At 39.4% G+C, this 24,779-nt stretch overlaps 1 protein-coding gene and 1 long non-coding RNA gene across 2 annotated transcripts in view; both read right to left on the bottom strand.

The window, feature by feature from the left end:
• The window catches only part of Plxdc2 (plexin domain containing 2), a 429,295-nt gene that overhangs the window by 331,640 nt on the left and 72,876 nt on the right, over window positions 1–24,779 (bottom strand). The gene's annotated exons all lie outside the window — the stretch shown is intronic.
• Window positions 1–24,779, bottom strand: part of LOC147829074 (uncharacterized) — a 117,437-nt gene that overhangs the window by 20,039 nt on the left and 72,619 nt on the right. Inside the window, exon 2 of the long non-coding RNA XR_015449662.1 lies at window positions 1–24,779. This exon is cut by the window's left edge and continues 20,039 nt beyond it; it is cut by the window's right edge and continues 61,757 nt beyond it. This is a non-coding gene — a long non-coding RNA (uncharacterized LOC147829074).

The following is a 24,779-nucleotide window of genomic DNA, read 5'->3' as shown; positions in this document are numbered from 1 at the left end:
ATCTCAGTTACATTTTTCATGTAGATTTTCCTCTTGTTTCCTGTCCTCATTGCTACATGTCTAACTTAGGAACATCATTACTTACTTTCAAGACTACTGCAACAGTATTTACAAGATGTCTGTATTCTATTTCTCCCTACTGAATGTATTCTTCACATATCTGCCAGTTTAATTTTCTCTGACCCAACTCTGATTATAATATTCCCCTCATAATCAACTTTCATTTACTTCTGATTGCTTACCCAGCAGATGCCCATCTCTGAAGTTGGACTTTAAGGTCATCCTCAACTAGATCTCACTATCTTTTCCGATATCTCTTCCCAGGGTAGCAGGTAACTGAAATGCTTCTTTCGGCAGATTAGACTTGTGCCCTGCTTTGGTTGAGAAGTCCGGCAACTGTGCTCTGCCAAGGTGAGATAAGCAACCTTTGCTATATATATTGAATTGTTGTAAGTGTGGGTTTGGGGTTTGCAAATCAGGAAGTTTAGCAATGCAGTAAATAGGCATCTAAATTTTTATTATCACTGAGAAGTCAAATGTAAAAGCCATTCATGGATGAAGAAACATGTGACAGTTGTTGTCGCATTGTTCCTAAACATGCAATTACAAGTAACATCACACAAAGTCAACAGCACATGCCAGAAGTGGATAAGAAAACCTTTAAAAATGTGTTCTAGGAATGGGTAGCTACAAAGGACTGGTCACTGCTTCCTTCGCTGGCTCTTTTTTATATGTCAATTTGACCAGGGGGTCTTCCTCATCCAGGGAGAAATTCTATTTAGATGAGCATGCCCACATGACAAGACCTCTCCTGGCATTGTGGCATTAAACCTGAATTGTTTGGTCTTTGAGTTTTCTTGTTTATTTATTCATATTCCAACAGTCTATTGGCATGCCTGGACAATTATCCAGGATATTAGGGGAAAAAAATAAGAGTTTCTCTTCTCAGAGAAGTCACAGTTTAGTGAGAGAGACAGATACATAAACAACTGATTATAAAATGGTATATATTAGGATAACTTTAAGCTCTAAAACTATGGGAACAGGAATGAGGGAATAATTCATTCTGCTGTGGGTGAGGTTATGGCAGAAATAATAGGGATGAAGAATCAAAGAGAGGTCCTAAAACCTGGCCCTTAGTGACTAGTAGAGGTAACCTGAGAAGATGCTGTACAGAGGTATCCCCACGACCAAAACGCTGGTATATTCTGAGTATAGGGAAGAGTTGTCAAAAATCTGGAAATGAGAAGATGTGGGATTAGGACCATACATGACTTGATAGAGAGGATGAAATGTAACTATTGGGTACTGAGATCCATTAACCTGCTCCTTAAGTAGATAAATGTCACACTTTGGAAAACTATCCTGGTGGCCTCCATAAAAAAGAGACTGGAGGTATACAAAACCAAAGAACATTAGCACAATATTAGGTTTGGAATGCAGAGGAGGGTCAGATCCAAATCTCAATGTTAATTAGAAGAGAGGGAGAAAATAGAGGGAACATTTCCAAAGTCAATAAGATCATCAAATACCTAAATTTAAAAGGTACAAGGTGACAAGATGACTTGTTAATTATCTCCCATATAATATCTCCTACAACGCCAGGGCTGTGCTGGAATAGAATACTTATGTAACAGCCGTTTTCCTAAGAGCTTTATATACATTATCTATGGATTCCCATATTCTCATCACAAAGGAACAAATAGAGTCTCAGAGATACCAAGTCATTGCCACTAAGACCCCATTCTGTAACACAGTCCAATTGCAAATGGTCAGAGCAAGGGAGGGGAGAAATGTGCATGTTTTGTAGCATTTACCCAATTCCACAGTATAATTTTTCATCAGGCACAATGCCAAGCTACCAAAAAGACAGCATTGAATGCAGAATGAGGAAAACTTCTGCACCATGAGGTGGGTTCTCATGAGCTGTCTGAGCCAGCTCCGGGATATCGGCAGTTAGGTCTCACAAGCATATTGTTAGCTGGCAAACTACCACTCACGGACCAAGTGTAGCCATCACTCCATTTCTGTTAAACAGAGTTTAACTGGAACATAACCATGATAATTTGCTCTTGTACTGTCCAATGGTACTTCTGCATAGCAATGGCAGAGCTGAATAGCTGTCATGAAGATTCTGTGGGTCAAAAAACCTAAAATATTTACCTCTTGGCCTTTACAGACAGGAAATATAAAATGGGCAAAATCAATCTAGAAGTCAGGGTAGTGGAGACCATAACAGAGATGAACAAGAGAGGCAGAACCACAGCAGGGCACATGGCACCTCCAGGACACCCGTAATGTTCTAGTAGTAAATTGAGGAACTATTCACTAACTCAGTGAAAATATATCAAACTTATCTGTCAATAACAATTTTGTTTGAAAATCGAGGTGCTCCAAGAGCAAATTTCTAAATCCTATTCACCAATGGTTTAAATAAATTCTTCTTTTAATGTCAAAATAAGACTAAGACATGTTTGTCTGTTTAATTAACAACAGATCACCCATGAATTCTATAGATATCTGTCAGTAAAGGCAGTAGCAGAACTGTCAACTGGATGTTATCCTTGCCACAACTTTTATGCTGATGGTTTGTACTGCTGTTTGCATATCTTTAGTGTCCTGGCTCACTTGTCATGGCTATTACTTTACTGTTCTAAAATGTGCTTTTTGAATGCTAATTCCTTGGAATGTCATTTATGGCTCAAGATGTTTATGAGATCATTTTACTTACTTAGGGAGGTGGCTCTTTGTTGTGATTACCATGAAAAGAACTTTTAAAACTGGTACGCGGGTCGATCATATCGAGTTTCACATTCTCTTAAGTGACTGAGCTCAAGAGATGCCTGGCTTTGGCTCAACACCTATGGCAAAGGCCAGACGGGAGCACTGTGGGCCAGGGAGCAGGCAGCCATCTGCTGGCCCCAGGTGGGACTGCTGAACACACGCACCTCTTGCAGCCGCTCTCCTGGCCCTTGTTGCTCTCTGCCATGAAAGGAGAGCAGCTGGTCCTCACCCTTGCTTGGTCTCTTCCAAGTGGCAGGTTCCGGTGTGGAATCCTCCAGATGAGAGGTGACACTTTTCCTCTAGCTTCCATCCAACACTACCTGTCAGCTGTCAGGACACGGTGTGGCTCTTGCTCTAGCAGCTGGTCAGCTCGTTACCTAAGAGCCATGCGTGGGAGCACCTGGAGGCCAGAGAGGCATCTGAAAGGCCATCAGTCTTGTCGATGGGCATTAGGCTCCCTCTCAGCCTCCACCACCTGGTAACTCCAATGCAGTGCCAGACCAGGCAGTGCGGGGAGAGCTTGAGGAGAAGCTAAAATCCACACATACAAATAGTCAATGATTTGCTGAGCCTAAAAATATTTTTTTCTACTTTTCTATTACATCTCATCTCTTTTTGGATATAGGCAACTCTAAGGCATGAATGAAGCCGGCTCTGAGGCTCAACTTCTATGAACCCAAAGACTCATTGAACCTGATACATATGAAAAAATTCCTTGAATTTTTTAAATTAAAAAAAATGGACAGTGTCTGCTTCACATTAGTAAGTGAAACACAATGGGAATAGAGAATTATATAGTCTGGATAAAAATCCCATAATTACAGGTGGTCTAGTAACTCTTCTACAAACTCTGACAGCCTCTGAAGAAACAGTCCAGACAGTAAACTAGTTAGGAACCACATTAGACAGGAAACACTGCTAAACTAGTACCTTGCTCTGTCTTAACTACCTGTGCACCAACATGGAACAAGAAGTAGGAGTTGTGCTCATAATCCATCTTCTGCACTAAAAAGCCTGGCAAATTGTAGGTGAATTTCTGTGGGAGGATTGAAGCAGAATTAGGCCATGAGTATGACCAGTGTGTGTCTTTGCTTTCCATCAAGGTGACCAATGCCATTCTCAAAACAGGAAAGCTCACCTTGTAAGTGCTTACAGTGGTCCAGAAACCATACTATCAGCCACCTGCAGATGGTACCATCTGGATTTTACTGAAGAATCATGACAGGAGCTAAGCAATTTGCCTAGGATGTCACAAATACTCAGTGTCTCATTCAAGAGCCCAAAGTATCCCTAACCAATTGCAGTTGAAATTTTTTATCACTCTTGTTTGGTTTTCATTGGTTCTCTTCTTCTAATCTGCTATTAAAATGCTCTATAATTCCTCTTTGGGAAAGGGAAGTCATCTATGTGGCCACAGCAATGTCCCGTGTGAAAACACAAACATAAAATCTCCTGGAACATGTCAAAGCTCCTCCTGTACTTCTCCAAATCAATTTGCACTTGACCCAACATCATGATTATGATTTTGCATATCTGAAAAGTGATGTATTAGCTAAGTGAAGTCCAATGAGTTCAGAAGAATATTTGGCTTGGAAAACTGAGTATGTGTTTCTTATTCTCACAACAATCTAACTTTAGGCTTTGCAGCTAAAACCTCTCATATGAGTTAGGAGGGTAATCTATCAAAAGATTACAATTTACTTAAAAGTCGTCTCATGTGGAGAGCTGTCTTTTGCTTTTCCTCCATGCACAGCACATATGGTTGGTGTCTCGCTGTGTGGAAGAAAACATAATCCTAAAGCAGAAAATCAAAAATAAGGGGGAAATCATAAAATGCCATAGAGTGTGGGAATCAAAAATAAATGAAGGATGTTGAAACAAGCCCATGAAATTGCATGTTTAATATCTGTTGAAAGAGATTTGTAACACTGTCAGAAACATCACTCTGATAACTCCAATTGGCTGACTGAAAGATCTTGGAATATAGAAAGGACTAGAAAGCAGGATAAGTTCAAAATCAGGAAAGGCATATATGTGCCAAGAGAAAATCAGATAAAGGATTTGTAGGGTAGAGTAAGAGGAAAACAGCTAGAAGTGTGAACACATATAGGCCTTGTGGAAGAACCTAGGAAAAAGTAAACTAGGAGCAAAAATAATACCAGAAATTGAACCAGTGTCTGGTACTTTGTCAAAATTTTTTATTCACAAACTAGTGTCCATGATTTTGACAAAATTAACAAATACTATGTCACCATGATGTAATGAAATGGAAGGATATGGACACATTAGGAGGGAGAAGTTGTTGGACTAGGATTCAGTGGACAGGATCAAAAGCTATTCATTCAGCCATGTGCATTCTTGGAATGGAAGAGATCTTTCCCTTCTTTATAAGGTTTCATTACTTAGCATAAATCACAGTCACACACTCACATACACATACATAGCACTTCCTAAGTCAGAAGGTATTTCCTGTTTTCAAATAAAACTTCATTTTCTGGCAGGGAAAGAGTCAGACGACAGGAGTGATGACCTCCCTTTTCCTCCTGCCAGCTGGCTAATGCTCCGGTGGGGATGGGGGTGACGAGATGATAAGGGAACTAGGAAAGCTCAATTTGGGCCTCCGAGGAGAATACTGGCCACCCCACTTTACATCTATCAAATACACACAAGGCCAAAGCTGGAGGGTAGATACAGTTACTGACATTATAAAGAGATTCTTCTTTCAGAAAAGATTTGCTGTAGACTTCTTTTAACTAGTAAGCCCAATGGGGCATTGAAAATATGTCTTTAAATGAAGTACGTGCACCTTTTAAATAAGATATTAACAGTGAATTGCTGAATAATGTGCACCTATAAAACAGCTGTTTGGCTGAAGCTTATGGACTGTCATTAAAGCCAGCTTGGCTCCCAGCCAGGGTGCTTGGCAAATCCGATCCTATAGAGAACACAGAGAGAGGAGCTTGAAAGGGAGGAATTCGGGGGATGCTGGCACCCAGAGGAATGTGCAAAGCTGGCTCAGTCTCAGGACAGGTGAAGAGCCCAGGTTCAGCTCGCAGGGGGCCTCAGAACACGCTCTGGAGAACCTTTTTCCTACCCTGCATACGTACTCCCAGTTCACACAAAGTCATTAGAACTAATGAGCCTAAAGAGACGGGCTCATCTTCCCAGGAACACTTACCACTCGCAGAAAAAGCACTCAGGGCCCCAGCATCCAGCAGACACATAGGAGCAAGCCTTTTTTCCTTTCTAAGCCTCCCCTGCTTTAGCTTGTTTAGCAATCTGCCCAAGTGTAGCTGACATGTTTCCCAAAATCAGTATACACCTCTGTTTATCACTGGGGCAACCTTTTTTATTTCTCCATTCTTACTATACTCTTGGACCAGGCCCAGTACACATGAAATAAAGACTTGAGGTAAATACTGGCTTTGCTACATTTCATTGATAAGAGTCAACATATCCTTTAAGTCAGCAAATATTCCCCTTGACAACCATGAATTATGCTAAGATCACAAAGCTAAAGACCTTATTAGTGGTTTGCAGAGAGCTCAAGTGGAAAAAAAAAATCCCAACTGTTTTTTAAAAAGGAAGCTTCTATCCTTGTACAAATCAGTAAATATTTGGCACTGAAGTTCTGCTATTTGAACAGAAATATTTCATCCTCATTTTAAAATTGACTCCAATCGGCCTCTTAACAAAATAATCTTTCAAAATGGAATTTAGAATTTGGGTTTAAGAATTTGCACAGCACAAGATTTATCAAAAGGCTAAGGGAAAAGTCTTCAGAAATGCAGTTCTAAGGGAGAGAAAAAAAAAGGAAGAGATGAGAATGTGTTTTTTTTGAAAGCACCAACAGATGTTCAAATGATGCTTTCCTCAGGATAGAGGGACCTCTTCCCTGTGGACTGGCCAAGCTGACCAAATACCCAAGGAAATCTGGTGCCATCGAGATTTCAGAATAACAGTTAGTTGCTAGCACAGTTCTATCTACAAAGAGATTTCTGGCAACTAAAAATAGAAAGGCCCAAAAATGTGAAATGAACGTGGAAGACATTAGCATAAAATCAAAATGGAAATTCCTCCTGTCCCATATTTTAGGGCAGGTAAACAACAGGCCACTTCCTGGTAATCAGTAGAATGGAAAAACCCTCGTTTTCCTTTCTCTCCCTCAGTCATAGCCATACGTTAGCGATTGCTTAGATTCTGCTATGGTTTGGATGTTTAATTTCCCCCAAAGCCTCACGTGTTAAAGCCTTGGTCACCAGCTGATGCTGTTGTGATGAGTGAAACCTTCAAGAGGTGGGGGCTAGTGGGAGGCTCTATGTTATTGGGGGTGTGGCCCTGAAGCTTGAGTGTGGGACTTCCTTGCTCTGATCTGCTTCCTGGCCACAAGGTACCACCAACCCCAAAGCACCACAAACCCAAAGCAACAAAGTCAGCCAATCTCCTTGGACTAGCACCTCCAAACCTTTGAGCCCAAATAAACCTTTTCTCTGTACAAATTTGCTCAGTGAATTTGTTACAGTAACGGAAAGCTGACTAATGCAGACTCTGATTCTGCACAGGATAAAATGGTCTTGATCTCAGTTCTGCATCTGCACATGCAGCAATAGCTTCAGAGTCAAAAGAAAGTAGATCCAGAGGTACTTCAGAATATGATTTTTAAAATACTGTTAAAAATGTATTCATAGAGTAGTACTCCATAGTAAAAGAAAGAAAACCACATCTTCTTTATCCATTCATCGCTTGCTGGGCATTTGGGCAGTTTCCAAGAAGGATAAGCTTGAAACATTTCTAGTTAAATGGATGTATCTTGAGACCATACTTCAGTGAAATAAATCAGACACACATATTTAAATACCACATGTTTCTCTGGTGTGAGAAACCAGAAGTGTAAATAAGGACCAAAATGTATAATAGGTATTGGGAAAGGGGGAGAAAATGTTCAAAAGAGAAGGGGAATAAGGCTGGAGGGGGGAAGGACAAGAAAAAAAAGAGAGACTAGAAAGAAAAAATGGAAACAAAGCTTTTGTAAATAAGTGGGGGAAGAGGGGTTGAAGGGAGGGGGAAGGGGATTGGAAAAAAAAGAAGGAAGACACATCATGTACAGGCACAAATTTCCTATGCGGAATGTGATCATTGTGTATATATAAAATGTACCAATTAAAAAATGTATTTGCGAGTCAGCTGTTGAAAGGCGAAAACAAATGTCCACAAAGAATCCGAGGTTTCCTCCACAATCTAGCCGTTTCCATTACTGAAAGAGAACCTAATCATTCCATCCACAAAGAAATCTGAGGGTTGAGTATAAATCACAGGTTCTAGACACATTCAAGTTCTCGGTGCAAACTTGCCCTCTAGACTGTTTCTTTTTTGAATGATGAAAAAGCTCTTATCTTTCCTCTGTTACCAAAGGCTGCTTCCTCTAACATACCAGAAAGAAAAAGAGGTGTCTGCCTCTTTCCTTGCTTTTCCTTCCTAGCTCTGAAACTAGAAACAGTAAGTCTGATCCCATCGGCTCAGGGCCACTACAGCCGCCCAAGTTCCTGTTCGCAGTCGCCTGAGCCTCCTCTGCAGGCATAGGGCACACCTGTGCCCAACCTGCTGGGACACTACCCATTCACACAACACTAGCAGTTGCACAGCCATGTACTTAGCCATTCTCGCTCCCCCAGTCTCACACGCCTCCTGTGCATCCCACTAAGCACCCCAACCCTCCCCATAAAAGACCCAGCTCCATAAACTGGACTTGGACTTCCCTTTGGAGTTACCCCTGGAGGCCCCACCCAGAGCCACAAATTCGGGCTGACACTGCATCCATTTAAAGGGTCATCACCGTTTACCTAACCATCTTATCAATGGGTTAACCTATGAGTGAATTCATAACTAATGCTCTATTAATAGTAGGTGGGGCCTGGTTGGAGGAAGCGGATCATGGTAGTCTTAGCCCCTTCCTCTCCGGCTACTGAATAAAGGAATGCATGTGTTGGTCTTGTCCACAACAACAGTTGCATAGTCAATCAGATAGCAGTTGGGTAAGGGTACAGCGACAAACGACTGGTGTCCTGGGGCTGGAACCAGAAAAATGAGGCTAAGCAAAGGGGTGAAAGGAGATGGGATGACAGTCATCACTCACACTGTCAGAAACTTTAGGTCAGGTGCTGCTGAAGGACTCCTCAAGTCTGCCTTAATAAATGATGCAGTGATCAAAATATCAGAGGGTCTCACTGGTCTTCGGAGACAGTCAAATGCCTGCTGCGTGTCATGGTACTTTGTGTGCTATGTCTTTATTCCAGCAACTCTGAAGAGCTCCATCACCCCTGCTTTTCCTGTCACCATGAAGTCTTTCAGGCCACATTCTCAGAGGTGCTGTTGGGAACAAAGGAGTGGGGCAGTCCTCATTTTAAGCACAACTGATACTGAGTGCACTTTCACTACTAACATCTTTCCCAATATGACAGGATCAGGGACAAATGGAAAGAAATTCTGCATTGTCTCCTTTTTTCCATCCTAGATTCTTGGGAAAGGGATTCAATCAGCCCTTTCCGGGAATTGCTTATTACATCTCTCAGCCAAGATGAACCGAGATTTCTGACTGCTGATGCCTCTATTAAGCACACAATCCCTTCTCTTCTACCCCTTTAGGTGATTTTCTGACAATGTAATATGGCGGACAATAAAAACCTGCTACCTACTCCGTGAAGAACTGTAATTCCTATCAAAATAAGTTGGAATGGGAGCATTGTCTATTCAAACAAGGACATAATCTCATCTGCATCCCTGGCTGAGCATGAATAAAAACCACTACTGCTTTGTGCCTTGATTTTACAGCCAGAGACAATATGAAGTCACAAATTTATAATATATGGAGATGTTGGGTGAGGAACTGGTATTTTTACTTCTCTAAATTTACTTTTGGTTAAATCAACCAGGTAGAATTGTATCATCTCACCTGTTTCATTCTCTCAAATTGCTATCTTCATTTATATTTGTTCTACATGGAAAAATAAATGGTAATTCCCAGTTGGCCTTTCCATATTGGTGTCTAAAGCATCCATGCGGAAACACTAAACATTCCTACGTGCCAGCTCTGCAATTCCACTGAACAGGTATAATGAGAATACTGTTCAGCTAATAATCCCCGGCACCAAGCATTCACTCAGAAAACAACTTGCAGGCTGATGCTTTCTCGGTCCCTGTGTGGGAAACAGCAGGCAACCTCACCTCAATGAATGTTGTTCCTCACCAAAACTTCTGTCCCACAGAGGCCGATGAATGCCTGATTTGGAATGAGCAGATCCTGAACAGAAAGACGGATTCACCAATCTGTGATTTCAACCACTCCTCCGTGCAATCTCTCAATCCAAGAGTGGGGAGATGATGAGCACAGGAGCGGGTTTGTTCCATAAAATAGGATTTTGCAGGAAAGCCGATGATAAAATACTCAGCTCTTGTGCTTGTTTTCAAGTTGAGAATGCAAATGCTGTTTCCTAACATCTCAAACCAAAAAAAAAAGGAAAGAGGGAAACCAGAGCTGTGTCACTGAAATGAGAGAGCACTGAGCTCCTGCCTGGTCTTTGCAGGTCTGTCCTTATGCCACTCAGACTGTCCACACGAAGCCCACTTAAAACAGAATCATTTGACTGCTGCACTGCACACCAGGCTGCAAATTCACTGGTGTGCGCAGGCGATAGACCCTCCATGCCTTCGCCTGCCTCATGGCTCCAGCTGAGCTGCAATAAGCTTGACAGCCTTTCCTGCGGGACCTGGGCAACCTTCTCCGGTGCTCTGATGTTAAGACGGCTCACTGGTGTCACTGCTGGAGCTTAAGTGAGATAACCGCGCTATTGTGAGCAGGGCCATAAATTTATATTCTAGACAGACGCAGCTTGCAGGCCTTTAACTTTGCCCTGATTTTGAATCCCTTTTTCTGTCAATTTTCCAAGAAGGACAGGGATGGAATGCATAGGAAATATAAATTCATTGTTAATGGAGCCAGCCATTATGGTATTTCCCTAAGGGGACCTAAAGCAGGGTCCGGGAAATTCCATGTGCCACCTCCCTAGAGAGTGAAGAAGGGATCGCTAGCACTTTCACCTGGATCACAGGTGAACACTCACACACCAATACCTCTTTTTCATAAACATAATAGAAACGGAACCATCAAACGATCGAAAGTCCTTAGCAAAATCTGTCACTTGGTAGAGAAGAAATACAGACGCAAGTTTTAAGATCTCTTCCAAATAATTTACAAACTGCCTGAAGTTTAAGGACAGGTCTGGGGGTTTTCAATTTCCTTTAAATTTCTATGTTAAACACCAATCACATTGGTGCTCAGAGGTCAGTTTCTGTTTCAATGTTTTCATCTACTAATAGATAAGAAAATTATTAGCCAATATTACATACCTGTGTTAAGGAACTGGGGTCTGTAATCACCAAGAATGTCAACATACTGGCAGATGTTTATAGGAAATTTGAGGGAAATGGATAAATTATATACTGAAATCAGTATTAAATTAATAATTATGATGAAGATTTCTTTTTTGGTAGGGGTGGAAATCAAAGTCAGAGCCTCATGCATGCTAAGTAAGCAAGTAAGCACCCTACCACTGAGCTTGCAGTCTTGATGATGCAATTTTATGAAAAAAAAAATAGAGCAGGATTCATATCTCAGGTTTTGCTGGGAAGAAAAATTCAGTCATTCTTCAAGTGGAAGCAAAAATGAGACTTGTTCAGTGTTTTATTCCCATCTTCTGATATGCATTTTCAAATTTCAACTTGCTTCAGTAACTATGGCATAAAACAATCTGCCTATATCAAAACAAATTATTCAGTTTAATAAACACAAATAATAATGCCAAGCCCTCAAAATAACATTTATGTGATGAAAAATTGCATAAGTCTTTTGATATTTACTCTTTCATAAACTCTGTATTATATGTAAATGTGTTTCTACCTTGTTAAACTAATTTGGATAGACACTATTCTAATTAGGTAAGTTTTCCAATAACAATGCTAAGAAGAATTGGAAGTGTTATATGATATTTTGAGAGGGGCTGTCATTGAAATAAATCTGTCCAAAGATAAACTTCATTCTGCCTATATAAATCTAAGACTCAATAGCATACCTTCTGCTTAATGCTGTCTGTCATCTGCAACTTCTTGGTCTAAAGAATTACAACACTGAACAGTTTACATAAAATGACTTGCAGGATTTCTTTAACATAAGCAAACCTGGGCAAAACAGCATTAGGATAAGTTAAGAATAAACAATATAGATATAGGTAGATGAGATCTCCTTCGAATTCATAAGAGTCTCAAAATTTAAAGTTGAAAAGAGCACTGTGTTTGAAAGGCTCAGTGGATTTGAACAAAGGTTCGGTTTATTTTTGTCAGCCCTCAGAAATGTGTGGTACTATGTCTGCTAATAGGAAATAGTTTGATGAGTCAGTGTCGGAGCCTCCACAGCCTTGAAGCTAGTCCAAAATGGGAATTTCTGGCACATGAGGCCAACTTTATGAGCTTACAAAACCATGTTTTAGTTTTTGAGTCACTCAGCTGTGATTTCCAGCTCAGATCGCAGAGCTAGGTCTGGTGTGCATTCTCAGAGGTGTCGGCTGTTTATTGTCTCTTTTTGGATATGAGCCATCCCACATGACTAAGCCACAAAGGAGATGCAGGAGAATCCATTTCAAATTTTATTCAAAGAAAACACACACAGTGCTGGGCCAAGTAGGGCATCCTCTGACAAGACCAGATGTATCCCAGGTTGAGTCTAGAAGGCTCAGGGCCAATAAAGACTTGGAGAAAAACATTCCAGCAACAGCTTCTTCCTGCTGAGCCCCAGGAACAGAGGTGGAAACAAATCATGCAGACAAAGCTACAAGCACTGTGTATCTAATTCCCCCTCTAGATGGCCCCCAGGGACACCCTCACCCTGGCAAACTGTGCCTCAATTCAGAGTGGGTAGGCAGAGGCATAAGTAGCAGATGGGCCTGCGGTGGCCTGCAGAAGGTCTTTGCTTAAATTAGAATCAGGTGTCCTCACCCACCCTAGGGCTCCGGGCTTGGTGTGAGGAATGCCGGAATCCGGGCTACACCAGTGTCTTACCTCCCAGGCCAGCGCCTCTGTGCAGATAATAGCCCACCTAACTGGCAGCCCTGGGTAGCTCCTCTGCCCCATTAACAACGCTAGAGCTGCAACTTTAAGGAAGGAGGGAAAATTAGAAGCATAGTGGAGACTTTAAGGAGAAAAATATAGCTAAAAGTAAGATTAACGTGCCATGCTTTGTTCTGGTCTAGTTATGTAATGATGCACTGTCCATGTCAATTAATCATCTCAGATTATATGCTCTATGAAAGCAAGAGGCACGTCTTCTCCAGGCACTCTCCAAATTCTTCAATCAATACCCTAGCATTTCGGAAGGAGGGAAGTTCCCATTACTTAGCAATGAGAAGGATGCCCAACGGAGATGAAGCTACACTGAACTATCAATAAGATGATACAGACCCTGTACTTCTATGTGTTGTCTCACTGATGTGTTCTGAACATATTTTGTTTTCAAATTTAACCCATAAAAACCAGGATGAATTTTATTAGAGGCCACACCCACGATGATACTTTTCAAATTATGATGCCAAAAAATTCGGTTTTTAAAAATAAGACAAAACTAGTTAAGTAAATTGCTCACTCAGACGTAAGAATAAAAGTGAATACAATATAGCCCGCGGTTTTGAAGCAGTAAGCCTCATTACACCGAGTTCCAGAGGAGACCTTCACAGTCAGGACTAAATTCAGATGCCCGTGGGGACCTGGCCAGGACCTTTAATGAGTGCAGAGTGCCCATGTGTAAAGGAACCAAGATGCAGGCTGACCACAGAAGCTTGGCCGAGTACGAATTAACAGAAGGTGGAGGCAGCAAGAGATAGTGCCCTGTCTAAGAGTGATGAATCAGGAATAGGGGTGGAGCTCAGAAGTAAGGCACGTGCCAGGTCCTGGGTTCAAGCCATACCACCAAAATCTTAAAAATAAAACAGAAAGGAAGAAAGGAAGAAAGGAAAAAAGGAAAGGAAGGGGAGGAAAGTCCTGGGAGAAAAGGAAAGAAGCACAATACCAACTATTAGTGCTATTCACTCACTGACTGCTGCCTAGGAATGCCTTTGTGTAAGATTATTTGGGTGTGGGTAAAGTCATTATTGTCTCTCTTTGATTAGTCCTAAGTCAATGTTCTGGACTTGTGCAATATAATAAAATCTCTGACTTTGAAAGCATGCCTTTCAAGTGCAGGGACCTTTGATTTACGAATTCCTTCCCGAGGGCTGGTTGTAACTCAAGTTGGTCAATTGCCTTCAAAGTCTCTCTCCTGTATAATTTTAGGCCACACTTTCTTCCAGGCAGATCTCAGTGTCCTTAGAGAGACCTTGGCCCAGGATTTCTCAGTTAACCCCACACAGGAAGGGATACTGTAATGTTCCTTCCAGAACTCTTTAAGGGTTAAATCTGTATTTGAGATCATCAAATACTGGAAGCACAAGCAGCCAGTATTTGGGTCGTACCTCAAGATTTTGTTCATTAAGTTAAAACTAAAATTCTGGTCTTACCCCAAGTTGTTCATATGTCAGGCTGGTCTTAATTTGAGGGTCTACTGTACTAGAAGTTAGCTAAGATGTCTTTGCTCAGTCTTTTCTTCTGCAGACTACTCATAGCTACTTTTTATAATCACCTGCTGTAGTGCGGTATCTAAAATGAAGTACCAGCTAGAAGCAAAGTACAAGAATTAATTTAATGATAAAAGACAGAATGGGATGGCAAAATAAACCAAGGCTCAAAAAACCAAATCATCATTATCATTCCGCAGGTGTATTTCAAAATACAAAGTGTAAAACCAGCCATCTCCATAAAAAACAACTGTGGAGACAATACATTCTGCTGTCTTTCTGTAAAATCATTTTGCTTCTTGTTTTTCAGTTGGGTAGATTAAGTATCAGCTCAGTTTGTTAATTGTTTTCTTTAAAACAATTAACTATTAATTATAGTCACTGTTATTAGCCATCTCCAATGCTTCCAAGCTGAAGATGTTTTTAAAACAGGTTCCCAGAGAGACTGGCAGAATATTCTCCAAGCTGCATTCCTTTTAGCAAGTGCCTGCATGCAAGGTAATGTCCTTTTTAATAAGATTTTGCGCAAATGAAAATGAGCACAACACTGTAAATGTGCATACAATACCAATTAAAGCCAAAGTGTCCTTTATATGGATTTTTATTTTCATCTTTGTGTACAAAAACACATATTGCACTGATTGAAATCCAATTTTCAAAGGCACACTGTTAAGAATAGTCAGAAGCCATATGCACGAAGCAAGGCCTTGTTTTTACATTTCTCCCCAGTTTAAGTCACAATGCAATACACAGTAGTCAATGTTCTATATTTAAGAGTGAACAGAGTTAAATACTTTAGGCTTACGTGATTTACATTGCACTTCTCAGCCGCTGTGCTGATGCATCGAATGCATTTGGTAACTACCCAGATTGCTTCCTGGCAGAAATACCTTAGAGGATGCAGTATATATTCAAACTTGATACACTGCTCCTTCCGTGTCCTGCCACTCCACACATGCCCTGTATAAGATGAAATAACTTCCTGATCAATTAAAAATGCTTGGCAGTGTGTTGCTAGGGGAAGCAATCCTTATACGTGCCTGGTGAAGAAATCTTTATTGTTGTTCTTTTGTTTCTGTGGTAAGGGGAATGGAATCCAGCATCTTCACACTGAGGAATATCCCCAGTCCTCTTAATTTTTTTTTTTATTATCACACAGCATCTCATTAATTTGCTGTTGCCTAGGCTAGACTCAAACTTGTGATCCTCCTGCCTCAGTCTCCTACAGTTCTGAGATTACAGGCAGGTGCCACAATGGCAACCTCTTTATTTGTTGTTTGACAAAACCTTCTCATAATCCCATAATCAATTTCATATTTCTATCATCCTCTAGGAGCATTAATGTTAGAGTATGGGAAGACACCACCTACACTAATTTACCATTACTTTACTATGTTTCTTTCTCAAACTTTTTAAGTCCCCAACTCATGTCAAGCCAACCTTCTAGTTTTGTTGTTTTAAAATATCAAATAGCTCAAAACTTTCTTTAATTAAAAAAAAATAGATGCATCAGTTTGCTCAGCTTGCGTTTAGTTTACTTGATGTGAGAAATGGCCATCTGCTTACCACCTTGCACATCTCTCTTTCTCATTCTGTCCATGGCCCTCCTCTCATAGCTTTTCTTTCCAGGGAGAACGTAGCGACCTTGAACCTTATGTGCTCATGTGCTTCCCACCAATTAGGCTTATTAGAAGCTCCACTTACTCCGCAATTTTTCCCCACCTGCTACTGTGATCCAGGTTCATTACATTCTTTGGAAGAGATCAGGGTGGGATTTCTGGCTGTGCCAGGAGCCAGCTGTATGTCTTAAGGCAGAGGCTCTTGATGTCTCATAGCCTAATCTCCTCTCTTGGAAAATGAAGGACAGGATCAGGGCAGCTTTGCCCTGTGCAGTGCTGAGTCTAAACCAGGTTTGACCTGCTTAACCCTTCTGGCGAGAGGATCTAGCTAGCTAGCTACCATACACACATCAAGCTATGGCTGAAACAGAGTGAGAAAACAGGCTCAGTCCAGCGATGGGACACCTACATGGAAAGGGGGACTCTTGCTAGTTTATTCACACTCAGTGAAGCACCATGTGCCCACTCCGCTTCAAACATCACCCACTACCCAGAGTGTGAGAGTGTGTGCTGTGAACTTTGCAAATCAGGTTCACTGCTTCTCTGGGAGGGAGAAAGGGATCATCCCTCCTGCGTTTTCTTTGTTATTCGGCTCTCTAGTTTATGAGCTATTCAGAGGAAGCTGAAGCAGAATGTAGGCATTTAATTTATTTTATTGTAAACCATTCAGATGAGTAGGTTTTAAATACCCATTTAAAAAGTTTACTCAGCTGTTGACAAAGATCATGGACTTTGGAGAATTAAATGTCGCTAAGAGACCCATATTTTGCCTGAATTCCTTTCTTACTGACTTGAGAAAACACAAACAGCCCAAACTTAAAAGGACAGTTATTGAAATTCAGACTGAACATGTGGATTTAACAACTGGAAACTGCATTCTCATTTCATCGCTAAAAGAATAGCAACTGAACCAAATTAGGTATTTTAAAGAATTGCAAAACCATTTGGAAGGATGTACATGCAAATTCAAATGAGTTTCATAGAATGTGATGAGTGTAAATTGTGATTTGAGTTTCCATGACATTTTTTATTCTCGACTTCAGAATGGATCTGATGTATCGGAGAAATTCACTATCACTGAGAAGAAGGTGTGGCTGAATTTAAACCACACTGTAGTACCCGGGAACATAATAGAGTCTTAATTTTATTACAGAATTATGTGGAGCCCAGGTCTCTGCTGCTTCAGGGGCTCAGCTTTCTGAAAGTTGTTTTTTCGGGGTTTTTTTTCTCACATGGCACTGCTGACTTCAAAGCTTTGTGAATCTTTCAGTAATATAAAAGGAGTAGAATCAAGACTGGCCCAAACTAAATAAGATCTACAACTTTTGAGAAGAGTCGAGACATTTGAAATACCACCATTCTAACTTAGATGATGAAAGCCCATCCACTCCTATACAAGAGCCTTTTACAAAAAAATGGTCTTCAAAGTGCTTTGGTAATCCTTTTATTATTGTTAACCATACTCTTCTCCCACTGACTAAAAGGCAGAATTTACCACTGCTAGAAATTTTTCTAGTCTTGTGCATATTCATGGAACTCTGCTCTTGAGCCTCACTTGTGGAAAATTAGCAATATATCTGGAACAAATGATCATTTAAACTACAAATAAATAAGAACTATAAGTCCCCTTTTTGAGTACCAACTGGATGCCAGGTACTTGATAAATTTATTCCTAAACCACTAACCTTTGAGGGAAAGTTTGAGCACTAGCACTGTGAGATTTGTTTCTCAGCCTCAATTTCCTACTCTGTAAATTACTTGGATAACAATAGTCATTGCATACAGTGCTATAAGGTTTAAATAGTGAACAATGTGCCACAGTGCCGGTAATAACTGTTAGCTGCTTTTACTATTGTAATATTTACTTGAGTCTTTCCCAACTTTGATTTCTCATCCACCCCATTTATGTTGAAAAGAAGACAAAGGGAGGGGGAGCTTCCTCCACATAATCTCCCTGAATATTTTATTCATAGAATTGCCCCGTTATCCTTGGAGAACTACCCAAGACTTCCAGAAATTTCTAAAACCACGGATACCACCAAATTGTACATATGCAAGCTGTGTAATGCCATGACAGTCACTCTGACAACCAAGATGGCTACTGAGTGCCTAACACACAGCATGGATACTGTGGACAGAAGGAAGATTCAACAGGTTGGTCAACAGGAAGATCCTGGGTCAGATGCAACAGGTTGATGTGAGAGTTCATCACACTACTCAGAAAGACTGCAACTTACAGCTTAAGAATTGTGTTTGTTTGTTTTTTTCTAGAATTTGCCACTTAATATTTTTGGACCGCGGTAGAAACAGGTAACCAAGACGCAGGAGCCAAAATCACTGATAAGACGGGACCGCTGTCCTTTGCTACAGCTCATACTCTTACCCACAGACTTCCGAGTCAGATGTATGTACATTTCAGGGTGCAAGAGAGGTGAACTTGAAAGGACCAGCTGGCTGTTGGATCCAAGCTGAGACAGAGGGATGGAGAAAATGAGCTCTGTATTTCTATGCAAGTTGCAGAGGCTGTGGCAGCTATTTTCTGATTTTGACATGAATATAGTTAAAAGGGTACATACTGGATTTCCAATCTAGAAGGATGAAGTGATGGCATTCCACCCTACTCCTCCACCTTCCTACATCTAACCCCTGGATACAGTGAACAAAACAAGCAGCAGAAATCTCTAGAAGGTAGACACAAGAATATGAACTTTCTAGGGATCTTGAGATGCAAGGAATGACTCAGTGACCTGTTTTAAAAATCCCGAAACCGAAAAAAAATACAAAAAAAAAAAAAAAAAAAAAAAAACCCATGAAGGAAGTTCTTCAAATGGAGGAAATGACAACAGAAGAAAACTTAGCACATCAGCTTGTTCTCTTACAGAGAATGACAAAGTGAGTAACTATATGGGTAATTTAAATTAATATCTCATGTGTCCTTGAGCTTTTAAATTGTCTTAAATGATTCAAATTAAAATTATATTTCTCTAAGGTGCCTCTCAATGTATGCAAAGAAGACACGTAAGGTAATTAAATTATAAAGTGGTTTGATAAAGGGACCGTGGGGGTAATAAGGGTCCCCCATATCATCAAAGTGGCAAATATCCCTATTAACAGTTTCAGATGTACAGTTCTCAGAAGGATCACTTTAAAAAAAAAAAAAGATGATCTCAAAAACACTATGGATAAAACCAAACTGAGCTCTAAAAAATGTTTAAGAAACATTCAGGAAGATGGGGGATGGGGGACAGATGAATAAAAGTCATAAAAAACAAACAATAAAATGGTAGCCTTGAGTTTTAATGAAATATTAATTTCAATTAGCAGATTTGATACAACAGATGTAGCAGAATGGATTAAAAAATCTATAAGGTGTCTCCAAGAAACTCATTTCAAATATAGTGATGTATGCAGTAGATGAAAACAAAGATATTCTATTCAAGTACCATTGCAAAGAACACTGGAGAGCTAAACTTCTGTCACTCTTTTCAAGGGAAAAACATTAACAAATTAATTAAATGTTAGAAATATACACAACAGATCCAGTTAACATTAGGTGGGTGATGCAAGGCGAATCAGTGAAGCTCTTTTGAGACAAAGCATGGTTTTCATTAGACCAATGGAGGGAGGTCCATTACTTTTTCACCTGCTCGTTGTTTTCAGGAAAAAAAATAAGAAACAGAGAGGTTAATAAGATGATGCAATTATTATTTAATATTGCACAAAAGCAGAACTGAAAAAAGGAAGAACAAAACATGATTACACAAGTAATCTCATTTGAAGGTCTCTCTCTCTCTCTCTCTCTCACCTTGCATCATTTTTCAGTGGAAAATTGAAAATCTTATCTTTCCCTTTGAGACATAATCCTAAACACTATGCCTCTATGAACGAATTTTAACTATTCCAACTTAAGTGATTTTAGTACAACTAAGATAAAAAGCTAGAGTTGAAATTTTCTATTTTCACTCTAGATGGTTGAGGCCCAAACTTACATTCCAAATGACACTAGAAAATAATTTTTAAAAAGAAAAAATGATGTATATACCCCTCCTCAGAACATTACTTGGCCTCCTATTATTGACAGTAACAACACAACATTCCAAGGCTGCTAGGCACTATTATTTCCTTCCATCAAATTTGATCAAAAGAATAAATTGAAAGAGGGGGATTTCTAAATTTGCACTGAATTTTAATTTAATTTTAAGAAATGACTTAGTTACCAAATGAATTACTGTGTGAATAATTGGAAATAAGAGTTGAAATCTCAAATAACTTTATATTAACTTTGAACTTGTAAATCTATTAATAGGAATAAAACTCACATCCACGGAGTTCTTACAGGAAATCATTTCATTGGGTGTTTCAGCATTCCCAAACCTTCAGATCCTTTGAAAACTCATGAAATTTCAGACAGTAGAGTTTTTGAAAGGTCATGCTCTCTCAGGTCAAAGCTTAAGAAAATACAGTCTTTAAAGCTGGGTTTTAGGTCATAAAACTGCCTTAGGAAAATGTTTCAGATTAATATACCCTTTGGCTTTTGGCTCTACACAGTTAGAGTTAGTATTTTAAAAATTTAATTCTATCATTTGATATTAACAAAAGGAAAGTCCATTGTTCAGCAAAAGAAAGAGCTAGCCAGCTCATGAATTTATTTCACCATATTTAATTACTATCATTTCTCTATATTTATGTTCTTAGACTCGTATACCACTAACTTCTAAAATAATTTGTGGCAGCTTTAAAGTTAATCATAATAAATAGAATTAATCATATTAAAAATAAATACAATATAGGCCTTTCAAGAAGAGTAAAGAAAATATTTATGACAAATACCTGTTACCAACAGGTGTAAATAATATCATTACTCCTCTTGATCCTGGCCCCAAATTTGACACTGAGAAAAAGACTATGATATCAAAGTCAAAGGTATCGTAAGACAGAAGGCAGTATTAGCAATTTACTAACATATAGCAGAGATGTTTGATAACTAATTTTATATTTATGTCCTAAAGCCCTTTTTCACAGCCAAGTTCCAGCCCAAGAGATGGCTAAGTGATTCACCAGGATGTTAAATAACTGGTTTGCACTCATTTGATTAATTTGATTTTAAGATGAGCACGTTAAATTCTACATTTATGGACAATGAATAAACAAGTTGCCTATTTGTTTGTTTGTTCATTGTAAATACCAGTGGTTTGTGGAGAATAGGCAAAACCAAGACAAATCCTTCAGCATCTCAGCTGTACTGCTTCTCTAGGCTCAGGCTGAAATCCCTCCAGAATACCAAACAAGTGAAAGGCTTCAGGGCTCTGCCTCCAAAGTCTTGAGATGCTGTGATTGAAATAACATGTGGAATCAGTTTGAAAAAAATAAACTAAGTCGGTGGAGAGAACGACACAAGTAATAAACTAAGATTGACCGGAGACTATTTAAAAAAAGTAAATAGCTTCAGGGTAATATTTTAAGAGAAAGCAGACAGAAATCTCAACGCCCCCAAAAACAGAATGGACATATATGGAACATACATTCTTAAATATCATATATCTGTTCACCATGTATGTGTGCATAAAATTACTTTAAATACTGGCTGCAACCCCAAATGCATTGTAAAAATACCTCATTGATCAAATACTTTTGTTGTGTAATGAACTAAAAATAGAAAAGCTTGTGCATGGTTAGAAAAACCCTCCACTCGAAATAAGAGAATCAGATTCTACCTGGCTCAGCTACCAGAAGCCCTGGATGTAATGGGATTATTATTTAACTTCTCTGGGTCTCTAATTTTTGTAACTATAAGGTGAAATGAGAAGACTTCAAAGGTCCCCTGGGTTCTGTCTGTAAATTAACAAGTCAAAAATCTCCCAACGCCTCGGACTTTTAACAAAGATTCTATTGAAGCTGACATTAGACGTTTTTACTGTCACAAGCAAATATAGTAGAAGGTATGTGGAAAGTTTTGTACGAGAAACAATAACTTTAGAGAACCTGAAGGAGACAGTAAGAAAGTTTTATTTACAAATATCCCAGAGCCAACTGAAAAACATGTAGAATCAAAGGAGACATCATGTATGTAAAGTGAAGTAAGAATAGTACTGCATATATATATATCTTAAAATGTGTGTAACTGAAGGAAGCGTAAAAGGGCCATCATTTCATTTATATTCCATCCAGCAATATTCATTTTAGTTATGTTTATTTTAGTTTCTACATTGTCTCCCAGGGATGAGAAAGCTTACTGATTCCCTTCATGCTTTTGATTTTGTCTTTCAGTACCCACTCAGCTAACGTGCACTCACTCTCTCAACTGGTACGATCCCAGGCACGTGGAGATGGACAGGGGGCTGTACCTGTGACCCTTCTCCTGGAAAAGAGTCCAAAGCTCAAAGGAGGGCCAATGTTTTGAAGGGGAACGAGGAGTAAATTACGGTATCTAATTACCTAATTAAGTACTATCAATTATTAATTAAATACTTTACTATTAATTAGATACCTAACTAATTAGGTATCTAAGGATATTGAGGTGGTCAGCAGGTGAGGTAGCACAAGGCATGCACCTCCTGCAAGCCTCCTGCACCTCTCTCTAAACAAACTCCTGCCTCCAAAGAAAAAAATAAGGGGCAGTTTGAAAAACCGTGACTCTCCAAGTTTTGGATGACCAAGAAGTAAAGAAAGAGTAGTTATCAATTTTCTGCTGAAGAGCTGGTGACTTTAGTAAAAGGTTGCAGATACAATGGACCCTTGACTTATATGAACTCAGTCAGTTTCCAAGGGCTACTTCTAACTCAAGTTTGGTTGTAAATCAATACAGCTGAGATCTGGATGTTTACCTGGGTACACGCTATACATAACAAGATGGACCTTCCATTATCCTAATTAACCCAAGTTGTTCATATGTCAGGCCGGTTGTGACTTGAGGGTCCACTGTACATAATATCACATCCTCCCTGTGTGACTCATTTTCCTCATTTGGATAGTGGGTGTAAGAGTGGTATCAAGTTCTTATGAAGAGTCAATGAGATAATCCATTGGCTTAGAGAAATGCAGGATACATGTGAGTTTTCTGTGTCCATGGGTTCCATATCTGAGGGTTTAACCAGGACTGTGCACTATGCAGTTAGCCCAGTAGTGGTTCTGTATGTACTGAACATGTACAAACTTTCTTTTCCTTGTCAGTATTCTCTAAACAACGTAGTAGAACAACTATTTACATTGTGTTGGGTATTACAAGTGAGCTACAGATGACTTAAAGTATGCAGAATGATGTGCATAGGTTATATGTGAATACTATGCCATTTTATAAAACAGACTTCCACATCTGTGGGTTTCAGGATTCACAAGGGATCCTGGAACCAATTCCCCAAAGATAGCAAGGGATGATTGTACTACAGGTCATATAAATGTTATTGCTGCAAATATTACCACAGCCATCACATCACTACTCCTTGGATGATAAATATACAATATTTAAACATGAGAGACATTTATAAGAACAAATCTATTAATCCTGAAGGCAAATATATACACCCACATGTGTAATTCACTAATCACTAACTCATGTCCTCATCTCTGAGGTTTTTGGCTGTCAAAGATATTGCTGCTAAACAGTGGTGGCTTCAAAGGTTGTAACTGCATCCCATTACCATTCAGGTACCTAGAGTGCGTGGGGCCAATTAACAGACAGAACACCGATTACTGTATATGTTTTTCACTAAAAATCTCCTGCAAGAACTTGGATTAGAATGCCAGAGTCCTAACTACAATAGCACCATAATTTGAATCCTAGAGTTCTCTAGAGATACATTAAGCATTTTATAATACTTCAAGTATTTGAAATTTGGGTATTCTTAGAAAAATGTTTGACTTATGGCAAGTGTTATGGAAGGATATGTCAACAAATTGTGATCATCACCAATATCATCCTTGTAATGACTATGTACCTGTCGTTCCTCTCTAGCCACTAAGGGAGCCAGCCTCCCCAAAATGGAAATCACAATTTTTTCTTCTTGCTATCCTTAGTAAGTTAAATACTGCTTGACCCTGGGACTATTCATTAAATGAATGCAAGAACGAATATGAAAATAATTAAGAAAGAGTAAGTCAGAACAAGCAGATTTGCAAGTCATTATCTATTCTGCTGTGACCATCTGGTCATTTCCCCAACCTCTTGCCCAGCTGTTGTCGAATTTGATTGAAGATTTGGGTAAAATATATGCTGGCTCCTACAAGCCTTATTAATCTCTTTCTTCTAACTAACTTGTGTTCACCTACTATGATGCTGAGGTGAGAAGATACTTAGATAAACTCCAGTTTTTCTAGGAAATACAAGTAAAATCTAGTTTGGACTAGACAGATCAATAGGAATCTAATCAATTAGAAATACAATTAGCTTCACAATCTCATTTTTGTGTGTTTTTTTGAATGTGTGTGTGTGTTCATGTTTGTGTAACACTGCCATACTGTAGTCAATAATTTTGCTCAGATTTTGATATTTTGATTCAAGGAATCTCAGAAACTAGTCACCTTTATTACAGTCCAGAGCTTTTGTTCTTATCCACAGAACCTGGGTTTCTGAGCAACACACCTCAGGTTATCCAAATTCATGAGCAGATAACATAAAAAGCAGAATACTGATTTTTAAAAATTTATGAACATAATAAGAAACCAGTGTAGAAACAACTAGTGAATGATTCCCTTGAAGAGAACTTTATATTGGTGGTAATATTAA

Source organism: Heterocephalus glaber, unplaced genomic scaffold (assembly GCF_053883595.1).
Source record: "Heterocephalus glaber isolate CG9 unplaced genomic scaffold, H.glaber_assembly_v1.0 deba00000768, whole genome shotgun sequence".
NCBI classification, from domain to species: domain Eukaryota; kingdom Metazoa; phylum Chordata; class Mammalia; order Rodentia; family Bathyergidae; genus Heterocephalus; species Heterocephalus glaber.
Note: the sequence above shows the minus strand (reverse complement) of the source record. Positions and strands in the feature narration are given on the sequence as shown.